A 17,030-nucleotide genomic window follows, 5' to 3' on the forward strand; every position below is an offset into this window, starting at 1 on the left:
AAAAAAATACATATTTGAGATTGTGTTTGCAGTGCTGTTGCTCAGCAGACTGTGTGTCCACCTGATGTTTCATGTTGTCTAAACTGCATCAGTTAACATCCGATATGTCATCCATCACAGGTTTATCATTTATTGATTATGTTTTGGAATTTGTAAAAGTGGCCCACAGGAAAACATGTTAAAAGTGTGTCCCACATACTCAGGAAATAGTATTTGCTTTAAACAGTTAAACAATGAATGATGCACAAACAATTAAATTAAAATGACGTATTTTAAAGTTGTCAGTAAACTTGTCCTATGTCTTTAATTCCACAGGAAAAAACTAACAAATATTATTTGTATAACACTTTGTGGTGCAGCTTGTACATTTCAACATTCTTTTTACAATTATAAACCAACCAAATTATGAATAAACCACCATTGCTGTGCGTTCATTATAAAGTTACAGTTTCTGCAGATTTATCTGATTGTTGCGCTCCTGAAAGTCGTCCCGAAAAAATGACCCCTGAGGGGGACGTTTGCCCTTCTCCTTGTATAACTGCTGACTTTAACCTTCAACCTTTTGAATAGCACCATCTCCTCCTTTCTCTAATCCCACAGACTCTGACGCTTCTTTTCTCCTTTCAACACCCCGTCTTTCATTTCCGCTGCTTTTCTGGGCCATTTCTAATCTCTTCAAGCGACTCGTCTAAGCCGAGGTGTGCTTCAAAAACAAATCAATAGAACTATAATAGCACTGTGCACGCTTTGTAATTTTTACATCATTAGATCCCCCCCCCTCCCCCCCATGCATACTTCCCCTGCATCAGGAGCGAGCATTGGGGTGGGGGGGCATACACTACACCACCCTCGTAAACTTTATTTAGTATTCTATGAATTTCAGATCAGTTATGTTTCATAATGACACGGTGGTGCGGCCGGCCGGTGAAGGGTGGCAGGTAGAGGAGCCGGGGAAAGCAGAAAAGGGAAAAATCAATATTACTAGCACACTTTTTTCCCGGCGTGGCAAAGAGAGGGGATCCATTGTGGGGGAATGATGATTTATGTCAGGGGTGGAAGGGCCGTCAGGGTGTGTCGGGGACGAAGGTGTGCGCCAATAATGATTAATGCCCCCTCCATCCTGGAGACAACCCAGCCAGGACTCGTTCAGTCCACACCTCCCCTCCTGCACCACCTCCTCCTCCTCCTCCTCTTTAACTGCCTGGTCACACCGGGTTTGGCAAAGAGAATTTTATCCATGCAGTACAGTGAAGTGGGCGGAGCTAGATGCTTGGTGATGCAATGACTTCATGCTGGTCCTGCTATAGCCATTGTGGAGCTAATCAAATAATTTGAAACATTTCCTTATTTAATATTTTTAAAAAGTGGTTGCTTGTTGTTTTGTCTGTTTTTTTTTTTTCTGGTGGAAATATACTGAATGCCTAGAAACACTTCATTGTACTGGTTTCAGCATTTTCAATGGGAAAAAAGAGCCTGCACATGGGATTTGTTTCCATGACAACAACAAGCAGCTAATGACTAACTTAAAAGAAAAAGTACTCACCCTCAGCAGGAACCTAGCCTCTGTCCAATTTGTTATCACAGATGTGTGTTTTTCCCCCGTTTATTGTGATACATTTTGACTGAAAAATCAGCAAAAATTAACCTTTCCTCCCTGGAAAGACAATGCAGTGACATCACAGCAGCTATCTAAAATGTTCAGGGATTTTCATTTTAAATGCACTAAGAGTGACTGCAAAAAAAGTGTTAAGATGTAGTGAGAAGGCTAAAACACAAAGTCAGGGTCAGGCAGCAAAGGTCAACACCAGTGAGACATGAGAAGACAAAGGACACCTGCAGACTCATCTGAGACATTCTGGCACAAGGAGGACACATGTTTAAATATATGGTGAATGTAATGAGTGAAATGAGTAGCAGGTGTGTGAGAATCTGGGAAGAAATCCACAGACACGAGGAGAGAATGCCAGAGAGTCATGTTGAGTCACCTCCCAGCTGTTGATGTTTCCATTTCTCAATAGACGTTCTGCATGTAAGCAAAAGGTTGATCTTTGTTGGGAGCAGTCAAATGAGACTACTTTAGGAGGTCGGATAAAGCTCCAGTGCACAGTCACAGGGTGCAACAAGTCCATTGTGGGGCATCAGCACCATCCAGCTGCACCAGAGGTAATCACAACATCAGCACTGGACCGGAGATCATACAGAGAAGCCAATAAAACTTTATAATGAGAACAACCAAACAACCTTAACATCAGCATCAAATTTTAGCAACAATAAACCTCATCAACAGGTGAGTCCTATATGAGGTCTGTTAGAAAAGTATCGTACCTTTTTATTTTTTTCAAAAACAACATGGATTTGATTCATATGTTTTTACATCAGCCAAGCTTGATCCTTCGTGTGCATGCGTGAGTTTTTCCACACCTGTCGGTTGCGTCATTCGCCTGTGGGCAGGCTTTGAGTGAGCACTGGTCCACCCCTCTCATCGTTGTTTCATTGCGAGGAAATGGCAGAATGATTTGAGCTTTTTTTCCATCAGAATTTTTTCAGAAACTGTTAGAGACAGGCAGCTGGAAACCATTCGAAAAAATTTATCTGGCTTTCGGTGAAAATTTTACGGGCTTCACAGAGAATAAGGAGTGTTACTACAGCTTTAAGGACGGCCCACAATGGCACATGGCGCGCCGCGCTCCAAGCCGCCATTGAGAGGCAGAAACCACCAGATCATTTCTAAACGGATCGCTGTGTCGATCCGGGACCGTCGTGTGCAATTTCTCTGGTTATCACAAGAGCTGGACATCTGCCATTTTCCGGCAGATTTCACTTTTAACAAGAGATTTTGTCATGGAAAGCCGCGCAGAGGCTTCACGTGTCACGACCGATTCGCTGATGAAGTGAGACAAAGCGAGACCTCCGTTCCGAAGTGTTTGGTGAGTGGTTTCTGCCTCTCGATGGCGGCTCGGAGCGCGGTGTGCCGTGCGCCATTGTGGGCCGTCCTTAAAGCTGTAGTAACACTCCTTATTCTCTGTGAAGCCCGTAAAATTTTCACCGAAAGCCAGATAAATTTTTTCAAATGGTTTCCAGCTGCCTGTCTCTAACAGTTTCTGAAAAAATTCTGATGGAATAAAAGCCCAAATCATTCCGCCATTTCCTCGCAATGAAACAACGACGAGAGGGGTGGAGCAGTGCTCACTCAAAGCCTGCCCACAGGCGAATGACGCAACCGACAGGCGTGGAAAAACTCACGCATGCGCATGAAGGTTCAAGCTTGGCTGACAGAAAAACATATGAATCAAATCCATATAGTTTTTTTAAAAAATAAAAAGGTACGATACTTTTCTCACAGACCTCGTATTCCATAAACCCATAATCTGTATATTCCTATATTGGGGAAAGATGAATGCAGGAATGTACAGAGACATCATGGATGAAAACCTGCTCCAGAGCGCTCTTGACCTCAGACTGTGTCGACGGTTCGTCTTTCAGTAGGACAGTGACCCGAAGCACACAGCAAAGATATCAAAGGAGTTGCTTCTAGACAACTCTGTGAATGTCCTTGAGTGGCCCAGCCAGAGTCCAGACCTGAATCCGACTGAACATCTCTGGAGAGATCTGAAAATGTCTGTGCACCGACGCTTCCCATCCAACCTGATGGAGCTTGAGAGGTGCTGCAAAGAGGAATGGACCAAACTGCCCAAAGATAGGTGCACCAAGCTTGTGGCATCATATTCAAGAAGAATTGGGGCTGTAATTGCTGCCAAAGGTGATATTTCATTTAGAATTGTATATTAATAACAGATCAGTAAAATCTGATAGAACAGAGCCTTTATTGTCATTGTACATACATACAATGAAATGTGTCCTCTGCATTTAACCATCTAAATTACAGTAAGACACAATCCAACCACTAGGAGCAGTGAGCAGCCACAGTCCGGCATCCAGGCACCAACTCTGAATGTAGAGGCGCTGTCGTGGTCAGGGGCAGTGAAATTAGCCAGACCCTAAATAAGCATTTTTTTTTTTTTTTTTTTATTGTGGGAGCAAACAGGAGTGCTCGAAGGAAACCCACGCAGACACGGGGAGAGCATGCAGAAAGGGCGGGAAGCAATCCCACGACCTTGTTGCTGTGAGACACCAGTGCTAATCACTAAGCCACTGTGCCGCCATAAACAGAAAGCTGGTGAAGAGAGGCCAAAGCTGGGTCACGTGGTCCAACTTTATGAACTCTACCAACATCATTCTGAGCCAACTGAAGACTTCTATTACACCATCACCTAAGTGGCTCTACTCTACTCTATTATAATCTTCTATTCTACTCTTCTTTTTTTTTTTTTTAGATATTTAGATATACCTTAGTATACACTAGTAGAGTTCTACCTTAGAATTGGAATGTATTATATAAGACACACCTTACTGAATTTTCATGTACGCTGTCAGACAGAAAATCTGAGATTATAATAATCAGTTCTAGATTTTCACATTAACTAATGTCTTTGCTTCAGCCAAGGACAGAACAGGCCAATTTTTTGATGCATCTGAAAAATGAAAAAGTGTAAAGTGTAAAAGTGTAAAACACTGGACAAAATGGCACTGAACATTACTCATGCATCAAGTGATAATGTTAACTAGCCAAATTGGTGATGTCTTGCAAAGCAACAACCATCATCTCGCTGTTCCCTTTTTTTTTTTTAAATTGGATGTGGATTGGTTGACAGCTTCAACATTATCATTTAGGGAAGAACCCTGTCGTGTCTGATGATTTGCGGACGTTAATGCTGGACTATAGGGTATTTGTGACCCTATAGTCCAGCATTAATGTCTGCAAATCATCAGACACAAGGGGGTTATTCCCATTCTAATCCAATTCCATCATTTGCATGATTTATTTTTCTGTAAGTAATTCAGTCGGCGACGCTTACCGTAGCAACAGCATTGTTTCTCTCGCATTCAGCTGACAGCGCCAATATTGACATCTGCGTAGCTATGTGATTAGGGTGTGGAGTAATACATCAAATGTGAAACGGTCGAATATTTTGCCACCGTCAACACGATATTTTATGGTCGGAAAAATCACACGATTCACCAATCATATTTGTAGAAAAAATGTAATTGGATTAGGATGTGACTTAATCAGTCACTGGGGCAATCCCTCAGTGGCGAGGAAGATTGTCTCTAGGTCGATTCCTGGATGGGATTGTGGAATTTTACATCCAGGGTTGATTCAGAGACGCGTGTCCATATGTTTGTTTAGAGCCCCTTCACACAGAGTGCAAATAAGTATAACTCAGGGTGACTGACGGTGAAACAGCTCGTATGAGCGAACCATGAAACATCGGGCCGACGGGCAGGCATGCACAATCCCGGTGCAACGGTTCGCGCATGCAGCGGTGTCTTTCGAGCAGAAACAGCTGCAACTGCTCTCACTGTGTTCCATGGGATGAGCTGCACCCCATCGCACTGCTGATGTGAAGGAAAATAAAATAAAACCAGCTGTATAATTAATGAATATCACTGGGTTGATATAAATAATACATAAAAGTGGACGCAATACAGAACCTCACGGTTAAATAACCCTGGTTAAATAAAATGAAAAAAATACAACTCCCGGGATTTGAACCCACACATTCTAATTACCAGATGGAAACTTTACCACTGCACTACAATCATTGTCTTGTAACAAGAGCGTGAAATAGGTAAAATCAACAGATAAAATCAAGCAGATAAACGTATTTTCTAAAAAAGAAAAAAGCACCGTTATAACTAACCAAACTGCGTTTGGTATGGTGTATTTTTGCTGATACTGAAAGTGAAAATTTGTTGCACTGTTGGGTTGTACTGGTCCTGCAGCATGCCACTCACAGCCCTCACAGCCCAACATGCGTGTCCTGTCAGACGTGACATTCAGATCACCTGCTGCGTCAATCAATCAATCAATCAGTTTTATTTATATAGCACCAAATCACAACAAACAGTTGCCCCAAGGCGCTTTATATTGTAAGGCAAGGCCATACAATAATTACGTAAAAACCCCAACGGTCAAAACGACCCCCTGTGAGCAAGCACTTGGCGACAGTGGGAAGGAAAAACTCCCTTTTAACAGGAAGAAACCTCCAGCAGAACCAGTCTCAGGGAGGGGCAGTCTTCTGCTGGGACTGGTTGGGGCTGAGGGAGAGAACCAGGAAAAAGACATGCTGTGGAGGGGAGCAGAGATCAATCACTAATGATTAAATGCAGAGTGGTGCATACAGAGCAAAAAGAGAAAGAAACACTCAGTGCATCATGGGAACCCCCCAGAAGTCTAAGTCTATAGCAGCATAACTAAGGGATGGTTCAGGGTCACCTGATCGAGCCCTAACTATAAGCTTTAGCAAAAAGGAAAGTTTTAAGCCTAATCTTAAAAGTAGAGAGGGTGTCTGTCTCCCTGATCTGAATTGGGAGCTGGTTCCACAGGAGAGGAGCCTGAAAGCTGAAGGCTCTGCCTCCCATTCTACTCTTACAAACCCTAGGAACTACAAGTAAGCCTGCAGTCTGAGAGTGAAACGCTCTATTGGGGTGATATGGTAGTATGAGGTCCCTAAGATAAGATGGGACCTGATTATTCAAAACCTTATAGGTAAGAAGAAGAATTTTAAATTCTATTCTAGAATTAACAGGAAGCCAATGAAGAGAGGCCAATATGGGTGAAATATGCTCTCTCCTTCTAGTCCCTGTTAGCACTCTAGCTGCAGCATTTTGAATTAACTGAAGGCTTTTCAGGGAACCTTTAGGACAACCTGATAATAATGAATTACAATAGTCCAGCCTAGAGGAAATAAATGCATGAATTAGTTTTTCAGCATCACTCTGAGATAAGACTTTTCTAATTTTAGAGATATTGCGTAAATGCAAAAAAGCAGTCCTACATATTTGTTTAATATGCGCTTTGAATGACATATCCTGATCAAAAATGACTCCAAGATTTCTCACAGTATTACTAGAGGTCAGGGTAATGCCATCCAGAGTAAGGATCTGGTTAGACACCATGTTTCTAAGATTTGTGGGGCCAAGTACAATAACTTCAGTTTTATCTGAGTTTAAAAGCAGGAAATTAGAGGTCATCCATGTCTTTATGTCTGTAAGACAATCCTGCAGTTTAGCTAATTGGTGTGTGTCCCCTGGCTTCATGGATAGATAAAGCTGGGTATCATCTGCGTAACAATGAAAATTTAAGCAATGCCATCTAATAATACTGCCTAAGGGAAGCATGTATAAAGTGAATAAAATTGGTCCTAGCACAGAACCTTGTGGAACTCCATAATTAACCTTAGTCTGTGAAGAAAATTCCCCATTTACATGAACAAATTGTAATCTATTAGATAAATATGATTCAAACCACCGCAGCGCAGTGCCTTTAATACCTATGGCATGCTCTAATCTCTGTAATAAAATTTTATGGTCAACAGTATCAAAAGCAGCACTGAGGTCTAACAGAACAAGCACAGAGATGAGTCCACTGTCTGAGGCCATAAGAAGAGCATTTGTAACCTTCACTAATGCTGTTTCTGTACTATGATGAATTCTAAAACCTGACTGAAACTCTTCAAATAGACCATTCCTCTGCAGATGATCAGTTAGCTGTTTTACAACTACCCTTTCAAGAATTTTTGAGAGAAAAGGAAGGTTGGAGATTGGCCTATAATTAGCTAAGATAGCTGGGTCAAGTGATGGCTTTTTAAGTAATGGTTTAATTACTGCCACCTTAAAAGCCTGTGGTACATAGCCAACTAATAAAGATAGATTGATCATATTTAAGATCGAAGCATTAATTAATGGTAGGGCTTCCTTGAGCAGCCTGGTAGGAATGGGGTCTAATAGACATGTTGATGGTTTGGAGGAAGTAACTAATGAAAATAACTCAGACAGAACAATCGGAGAGAAAGAGTCTAACCAAATACCGGCATCACTGAAAGCAGCCAAAGATAACAATACTTCTTTGGGATGGTTATGAGTAATTTTTTCTCTAATAGTTAAAATTTTATTAGCAAAGAAAGTCATGAAGTCATTACTAGTTAAAGTTAATGGAATACTCGGCTCAACAGAGCTCTGACTCTTTGTCAGCCTGGCTACAGTGCTGAAAAGAAACCTGGGGTTGTTCTTATTTTCTTCAATTAGTGATGAGTAGTAAGATGTCCTAGCTTTATGGAGGGCTTTTTTATAGAGCAACAGACTCTTTTTCCAGGCTAAGTGAAGATCTTCTAAATTAGTGAGACGCCATTTTCTCTCCAACGTACGGGTTATCTGCTTTAAGCTGCGAGTTTGTGAGTTATACCACGGTGTCAGGCACTTCTGATTTAAAGCTCTCTTTTTCAGAGGAGCTACAGCATCCAAAGTTGTCTTCAATGAGGATGTAAAACTATTGACGAGATACTCTATCTCACTTACAGAGTTTAGGTAGCTACTCTGCACTGTGTTGGTATATGGCATTAGAGAACATAAAGAAGGAATCATATCCTTAAACCTAGTTACAGCGCTTTCTGAAAGACTTCTAGTGTAATGAAACTTATTCCCCACTGCTGGGTAGTCCATCAGAGTAAATGTAAATGTTATTAAGAAATGATCAGACAGAAGGGAGTTTTCAGGGAATACTGTTAAGTCTTCAATTTCCATACCATAAGTCAGAACAAGATCTAAGATATGATTAAAGTGGTGGGTGGACTCATTTACATTTTGAGCAAAGCCAATTGAGTCTAATAATAGATTAAATGCAGTATTGAGGCTGTCATTCTCAGCATCTGTTTGGATGTTAAAATCACCCACTATAATTATCTTATCTGAGCTAAGCACTAAGTCAGACAAAAGGTCTGAAAATTCACAGAGAAACTTACAGTAACGACCAGGTGGACGATAGATAATAACAAATAAAACTGGTTTTTGGGACTTCCAATTTGGATGGACAAGACTAAGAGTCAAGCTTTCAAATTAATTAAAACTCTGTCTGGGTTTTTGATTAATTAATAAGCTGGAATGGAAGATTGCTGCTAATCCTCCACCTCGGCCCGTGCTACGAGCATTCTGACAGTTAGTGTGACTCAGGGGTGTTGACTCATTTAAACTAACATATTCATCCTGCTGTAACCAGGTTTCTGTAAGGCAGAACAAATCAATATGTTGATCAATTATTATATCATTTACTAACAGGGACTTAGAAGAGAGAGACCTAATGTTTAATAGACCACATTTAACTGTTTTAGTCTGTGGTGCAGTTGAAGGTGCTATATTATTTTTTCTTTTTGAATTTTTATGCTTAAATAGATTTTGCTGGTTGTTGGTGGTCTGGGAGCATGCGTGTCCACATGAACAGTTCATGGGAGCTGGATTCTGGATTCTGTAGAGACTTTCAAGTCCAGTCTTAAGATGCACTTACTTTCCCTTTCATATGGTTAGCATACTGTCATAGCATGTTGCTATGCTTTTTACTCTTTTAAATTAATTTTATTAGTAAATGGACTGGGCTGCGGCCTCAACTTTATCTAAAGTCTGGATCTTTTAGTGAAGCTCAGGGCTAGTGGCCGGTGATCACCTTAGTATTTCTTATGTTTTTCTTGTTGCTTAATGCTGAAAAACTATACTGTATTTGTTGTCTTTCTGATGCCTGATTCTGTTTTTTTTCTCTCTGTTTGAGGTGCAGCTCCATCCAGAGATGGGTGTGGTGTCTGTTTCTGTAACCCTCTTGTCCTGTGCCCCCAACAACATTTCCTGTATATTTGCTCTGTAATTTGTGTCTGTATCATGGCCCAAGCAGAGGGTCACCCCTTTAAGTCTGGTCTGCTTGAGGTTTCTTCCTCAGAGGGAGATTTCCTTACCACTGTCACCTGTGTTCATGCTCTGGGGGTTGGTAAGGTTAGACCTTACTTGTGTGAAGCTCCTTGAGGCAAGCTTGTTGTCATTTGGCTCTATATCAGTGAAAACAAATTGAATTGAAATAAAAATTGACGGTCTGTTTCTCCAGCCCGTCGCAAAAGCAATATATGTTTTTATGTATTTCCACAGAAGCACACACACACATGTCCGTCAAAACAAGGGACGTGTGCTGCAGCTGTGATGTCCAGAACCGGAGATGTCTCAACAGCTGTGGGTCAGCCAGCCACACCCCCGTCCTGTCAGCGCACAGACCAAGCTATCACTCTGTGGGTTCACATGAGAGATGCCTCACCTGTGGGGGGTGCACGAACCATATGCACACGTGTTGTGGGGAGAAGCTGGGGAGGAGCGCATAAAACACACGCACGTGTTGTGGGGGTAGCCGACACTCGGGCATGCCACATGTACACTCGGCAATTTCACAGTCGTGGGGCACTTAGACAGATTTCACATCCAGCTCGACAGTGATTGTCTGCTGACTGTTTTTGTGTTAATAGTATGACTGGCCACACATTTCCTAAGTGCCTGTGAGCGGTGTTAGATGGTCGTGTGTGTGACAGCTGGAATTTGGCCAACACCTGCCATGAGAGGGTTCGATGTGCTCTGACAGCGCACACACTGTCTTTTCAGCCACATGTGTGCAAATAGCAGCAGGTGTACGAGGTGTTGGAGGCAGCTACGATTTTGCATGTTTTGCACACAATTCCTGCTTCATCCGCACTTTATGTGTAAATAAACCAAATTCATACTATGTGTGAAGGGGCCCTTAACATGGGAATGTCACTGCACATCGACAAACACGCAGTCTTTCACAGATCTTTAGCCTGGTCCGAGTGCTGGGAAATCGAGATCTGAGGACCTGCTGCAGCCTTGACCTTTACAATTCAAAATTCTTCAAATGCCATCTAATTTAAAAGAAAAAACCATCACAGGCTTGCAGTTATTGTTGAAAAATAGAGCTTTCATTTAATTTCGTGCAGCCATCACAGAATGTATTAGAATGAATTTGTGCTTCCTTGACGACAAAGAGGTTCTTTTTGTGACAGTATCATGAACCAATAGATTAATGTATATTTCGTGCTGCTGAATCACGACTTGCCGTGAGACCAGGTTGGTATGTGTGTATGTGTGTGTGTGTGTGTGTGTGTGTGTGTGTGTGTGTGTGTGTGTGTGTGTGTGTGTGTGTGTGTGTGCTTCCTGTAGACCACGGCATTCTTTCATGGTCAGGATCAAAAGTGTGTCCCCAGTCTGTCCAGAGGCCATGGTGGAAGAGGTTTCAGACTGGCAGCTATTCTAATTAATATAGTTGCAGCAGAAGGCAGTTTTGGGAATGTGTTACCATTGGTCAACAAACTGCTGTCCTTCCACCTGGAACCCTCTCACCCCCCCCCCACCCCACCCCCCCATTTTGCCATAAGGTGATGGATTTCTGGCTACCCAGCTGTGTGGCTGCAGGACAGGAGCGGTTCCTTTTAAACCCAGCATCAGCACTTTGTCTCTGCCAGACCTGTCAACGTTCACCACTCGCTACAAAAGGGGAAAAAGACAAGAAGAAAGAGGGAGGAGGGAACGGCAGAGAGCTGGGGGTGAGACAGATAGTATGAGAGATGGACGCCTCATGAAGGAAATGAGATGCAGGAAACTCAGCTGACAGGAGATGGAGCGAGAGAGAGAGATGAAGGAAGCAACACAAAGTGCATGTGTCTTCAGTCATGACTTCACTGATCGCGGCCCTACAGGCAGCAGTGTGTGTTTGTCACTGACTTATTTGTTCTTCTGAGCACCAAAGCTGTGTTTGAGGGAAGAGGAAGTTTACCTCCAAACTGAGGACAGCTTTCAAAGTCCAGGGTTTGAATCCTCCCAATGAGATACTGGAAATGCAAGCAGTAAACCTTCTCCAAACATCTACCGTAGGGTTATGGTGCATAGTCAGGCACTTCAGAGAGTAACACATTTATTATTCTCCAAAACAGTAGGTGGCGCTAGTGAGGAAATATTCTGTCAGTCAGAAGAAGATGAAGTTTTGGAGCTGTCCATGGTGCTGCACCCTCCAACTGACAGAACTGTTCAAAGCAGAACTCCTGCATTTTTCAATCTGGGCTAAATTTTTTGATGTGTCTTGGTTCATCTTTTATATTTCAGACAATCCATCCATCCATCCACACATTTTCTTCCGCTTCATCCGACGTTGGGTCACGGGGGCAGCAGCTCAAGCAAAGCTGCCCAGACCTCCTGATCCATACACACCTCCCCCAGCTCCTCTGGGGGATCCCCAAGGCGTTCCCAAGCCAGCTGCAAGACGTAGTCCCTCCAACGTGTCCTGGGTCTTCCCCGGGGCCTCCTCCCGATAGTATGTTCCCGGAACACCTCTCCAGCGAGGCGTCCAGGGGGCATCTGACAAAGATGCCCAAGCCACCTCAGCTGGCTCCTTTTGACGTGGAGGAGCAGCAGCTCGACTCCAAGCTCCTCCCGAGTGACCGAGCTCCTCACCCTATCTCTAAGAGAGTGCCCAGCCACCCTGCGGAGGAAACTCATCTCGGCCGCTTGTACTCGTGATCTCGTTCTTTCGGTCATGAGCCAAATCTCATGACCATAGGTGAGGGTCGGGACGTAAATCAAGAGCTTTGCCTCCCTACTCAGCTCTCTCTTCACCATGATGGTCTGATATAGCGACCGCATCACTGCTGATGCTGCACAGATCAGTCTATCGATCTCACGCTCCATCCATCCCTCTCTCGTGAACAAGACCCCAAGATACATATATTCCTCCACTTGAGGCAAGGACACTCCACCAACCTGAAGAGGGCAAAGCACCTTTTTCCGGTCAAGAACTATGGCCTCGGATTTGGAGATGCCGATTTTCAGACAAAAATATAAATATAAGATATTTCAGACGAAAACAAACTTAATTAGTGCAGTTTCTGAGCAGATTAAAATAACAAATTAACAATTTAAACAAAGCACAATAAAGAATTGTCACACATGCAAGACAGAGAAGATGCACCTAAGAATGAAGTTACTTATAAAGTCCAGCAGTCATATTAATCAGTTTTCCCAACAATCAGACAGTGAAGGCCATTGATCCATGAAGTAGAACACAGTTGGCGTCACTCAGTTTGCAGTCCAGATCCTTACAACTTCCTTGAACATTCCAGCCGTACAGAGTCTACCACATAGCAGCAGCAGGCGCTGAACCTCCACACTCTCACGGGTGCCACCATTCTCCATTGAAGACACAGCCAGTCCAGATGACCAGAACCTGCTGGCAAAAGACAATCAATGGGATCCACAATCCAGCGGTCGATTTAACACCGTCCCTCTCACCACAGATGTACTGAGGTGAGACACTCCATGATATTTAATACACTCTATTATTGTTAATTTTTAGTTATTGTGGGAGGGTTTTTTTTTCAGTTTGATGCTGAATTGTCTCTTCTTATAATTTATTTTGGCAAGCACATTGTATACGTATCTGTCAAGTTTTATTTTTAAAAAAGGAGTATACTCCTCTTCATTTATACTGTTAAAAGTGGAAAACTATGACATGGCAACAGTAATAGACCATAAAACTCAAAGTGTTGCCACAGTTACTTTGAAAAGTTACTTTATTATTTACTTTATACACTTAAATTATACAGTTAGTTTATGCAGTTACTTCATTAGCAGCTGTGGACAACTTATCGACAGCCGCTGAATGTAACTGATAAACTAACTAGTTATCTAACTTGATTATTTTCAAGACTGAGTACTCAGAAAAGTAACTATTAGTGACTTTGCTGATTAGTTACTTTGCTGATTACTCAGTCTTGAGAGTAACAAGTTAGATTGCTCGTTACCTCGTTAGTTACATTACTTATTAGTTACAAATTGTCAACAGCTACTAATAAAGTAACTGCATAAAGCTGCTAATGAAGTAACTGCATAAAGTAAGGAAAAAAGTAACTAATAAAGTAACTTTTTGAAGTAACTGTGGCAACCCTGTATATCACTGTCGTAGAAACATTGAATTAGTAGAAATGGCACATCATATGTGGTAAACTACAGTGAAGATCTGTAAAGTGTCAACAGTAAATGACCATAAAATCCAAAATAGTAGGCAGAAAGGCTACACATGCAAAAAAAATAGTTTGTCAAATTATGACATATTCCATATTCGATCGTCTGAGGGCCCAGGCTCGAGTATCAGCCCACCCCCCTTTTTTGAAGAGCGTTCATTAAACAAGTGCAAAATTAAATAATTATTTTTTAATTAAAGTTTATTAAATGCCCACCTAAAATAAATTAATTCTGTGACCTCAAAGACATTGCAAAAAGCAAAAATAGAGTTTTCACAATGTTTTTCATGTCTCTTCCGCATCTCACATGTGATGATGTCATCTCTTTGACCTGTGGCCTTATTGTAAAAGACTCGTGCAACAAACAGGATGTGTTCTGTGACAGTCTAGCTAGCTTTGTAGCCCCATTCACACGGTGTCAGTTTGTGTTTGTTTTTGTCGAACAAAAGTGCTTTTCCATCCAGTGAAATGAGTTTCTTGTCAGTTGACGTCCACAAAGTTTGTCAGAAAGTTTTGTGCATGTTCAGAACTCTGAGCGGAGTTCAGACGGACATCTTTCCTGCTGTCTGGATGCTAATACATGACACTGTTTTGAGTGTGAGAGAGTGAGTTCACATGTGGAGTGACAGAGTGGATGTTCCACTGTTTTCAGTGAGAGACTGACAGGAAAATTATGGTCATTTTATCTTAATGAGGAGGAAAAACTGTACAGCAACAAACAGAGTATTGAACTGTAAATCCACCTGGATTTAAATGAGTAGGAACTTATGAAGCTTCCATGAATGTATGGATAATATGGATAATGTATGCATAATGTAAATGCTGTTCCAAATGTTTTAGAGAAGTACATTATTGTCCGTCTGGTTAACATTGAAAACTAACCGTGCACATTAAGTCATTTTTTTTCTCCTGAGATGAAAAAGCAGTTTAAGAGCCAGAGACATCAGCTGACAAGGAACACATTTAATAAATGACAAAAGGACAGGACAAAAACAGACACAGACAGCTAAGTTTGTAAAAGATTGTAATTGGGTACTTCACCATTAATGATTTCACAGGGATGGCAGCCCAGCAGTTAGTGTGCTTGTTTCCAGTGAGGAAGGTTCTGGGTTTAAACCCTGTTCATCCTCCATGTAATATAGAGTACAGTCAGGAAGGGCAAGTGGTGTAAATGTTGTGCCAAATCAACAAGCAGAACCACCACAGACCTGCTGTAGTAAAAACAAGGCAGCACTTAGGACTTTTTTTTTTAACCATAAACATTGTTGATGCTCTTTCATAGGAAATTACCTAAAACAGCTTTACAATATGTGTGTTTGTAATAGTAATTTACCTTTAAAGTAACTGTTTTAAACTGTGAAGTTACTGGATTGTCTTATACATTGTCAGCATTTTTTTTTTTTACAGTGACGTTCTGGCAAACACAGCTGCCAGTATTTTACTGTAAATTTCACAGATTTTTTTATTTTTTTAATGTGCAGCGGATCTTTTTGGGAGTCTTGTGTTTCTACTCAGTGAAATCTTTGACAATGTCTGTGTGTTTAAACTTCCAGGGTCTTAAGCATGTGCGCGAGAAAAGCAGCAGCTGGAGCAGTCTGCTGTGATTCTGGAAGCAATTACAAGCATTTTCAGCAGCAAACTCGCAGAGAAAAAGATTAATCCGCTACAGAATAATGATTTTATATACACTGCATCCAGCGCACAACGTGTGTAAAAGTTAAAATACTCATTAAACATAAGTGCTTGAGTACAAAAGTGTCTCCTAAAAACTACTGAAGTAGTGAGTAAACTTCATATTGTCCAATTCATGACATTAAGTTGCATTCAAACATTATTTAAACTAAAGTGTTCATGAACTGTCATGAATAAAGTAACACAACAAAGCAATGTTTTTTCAATTTTTTTTCAATTTATTTCACTTATATAGCACCAAATCACAACAAAGTTGCCTCAAGGTGCTTCACACAAGTAAGGTCTAACCTTACCAACCCCTAGAGCAAGAACACAGGAGACAGTGGTAAGAAAAAACTCTCTCTGATGATTTGAGGAAGAAACCTCAAGCAGACCAGACTCACACCCTTTGCCAAATGTCAAATTAAATGTTCTGGAGTTATGGTGTATAAACAGTTGTAAACCTAATTGGTGTTTGTCACCATTTTGGCTGTTTTTACCCCGTAACTGCATTATATTCAGTCAAAGATAGTTCGAAATATAAATTTTTGGAATCTTTATGATTAGACATATATTGTGGTATACTTTTCAAAATTATTAAATTTCATTTACATTTTGACCACTACCTGGCTACAGCTACCACACTGGATGGCCACCATACAATTTTGTCTTGGCCATAGTACACTGAGGCTGTATTATAAGAGTTGTTTAGTCCCTTTAAGTGACACTGATTAGATTATAATTGGACTTGGACTCACGGACTCAATGGTGTCAAACAGGACTTTGCCTAAATTTGTCTACAAGATGCAGAGTTTCTTCAAACAAAGTACATCAGCTCAGACAACAAAGAGAGCAGCATCATATAGTTGAACCCTAGTTTGGATTCTGGGTTGCTGGAGAATTGCTGAACTATTTCTAATTCATCATTTTTTTTTTCTTGAAAGTGCTGGAAAGGGTGGTTGTAAGGCAACTTCTTGTCATAGAATGAGCTCCTAAAATTGCTTTTTGGGCTCCTCATTCCACTGAGACTACCTTCACAACATAGGAGGAACCATGGCCATGGTTCTCGATTCTGTATGAGTGTTGCTGGACTTCAGCACAGCAGTTGATACAGTTGACAGTCAGATTTTGTTGGAGAGAATTGAAAATTATTTTGGTATTTCTGGGAGGGTGGTTGCATAGTTGAGATATTATTTGTCAGATAGAATTCAATGTGTTCATTATAATGGCACAATATCCAATTTCTCAGCTATGAAATTTGGGGTACCTCAGGGTTCTGTTTTGGGTCCACTGTTCTCCCTATGTGTTGTACCTCATGACCAGATTATACATAGTCACGGAATGGATTTCCACTGCTATGCTGATGACTTCCAGATGTATATTGCATGTAACTTTCCTGCTTTTGAC

This window comes from Thalassophryne amazonica, chromosome 4 (genome assembly GCF_902500255.1).
Source record: "Thalassophryne amazonica chromosome 4, fThaAma1.1, whole genome shotgun sequence".
NCBI classification, from domain to species: Eukaryota; Metazoa; Chordata; class Actinopteri; order Batrachoidiformes; family Batrachoididae; genus Thalassophryne; species Thalassophryne amazonica.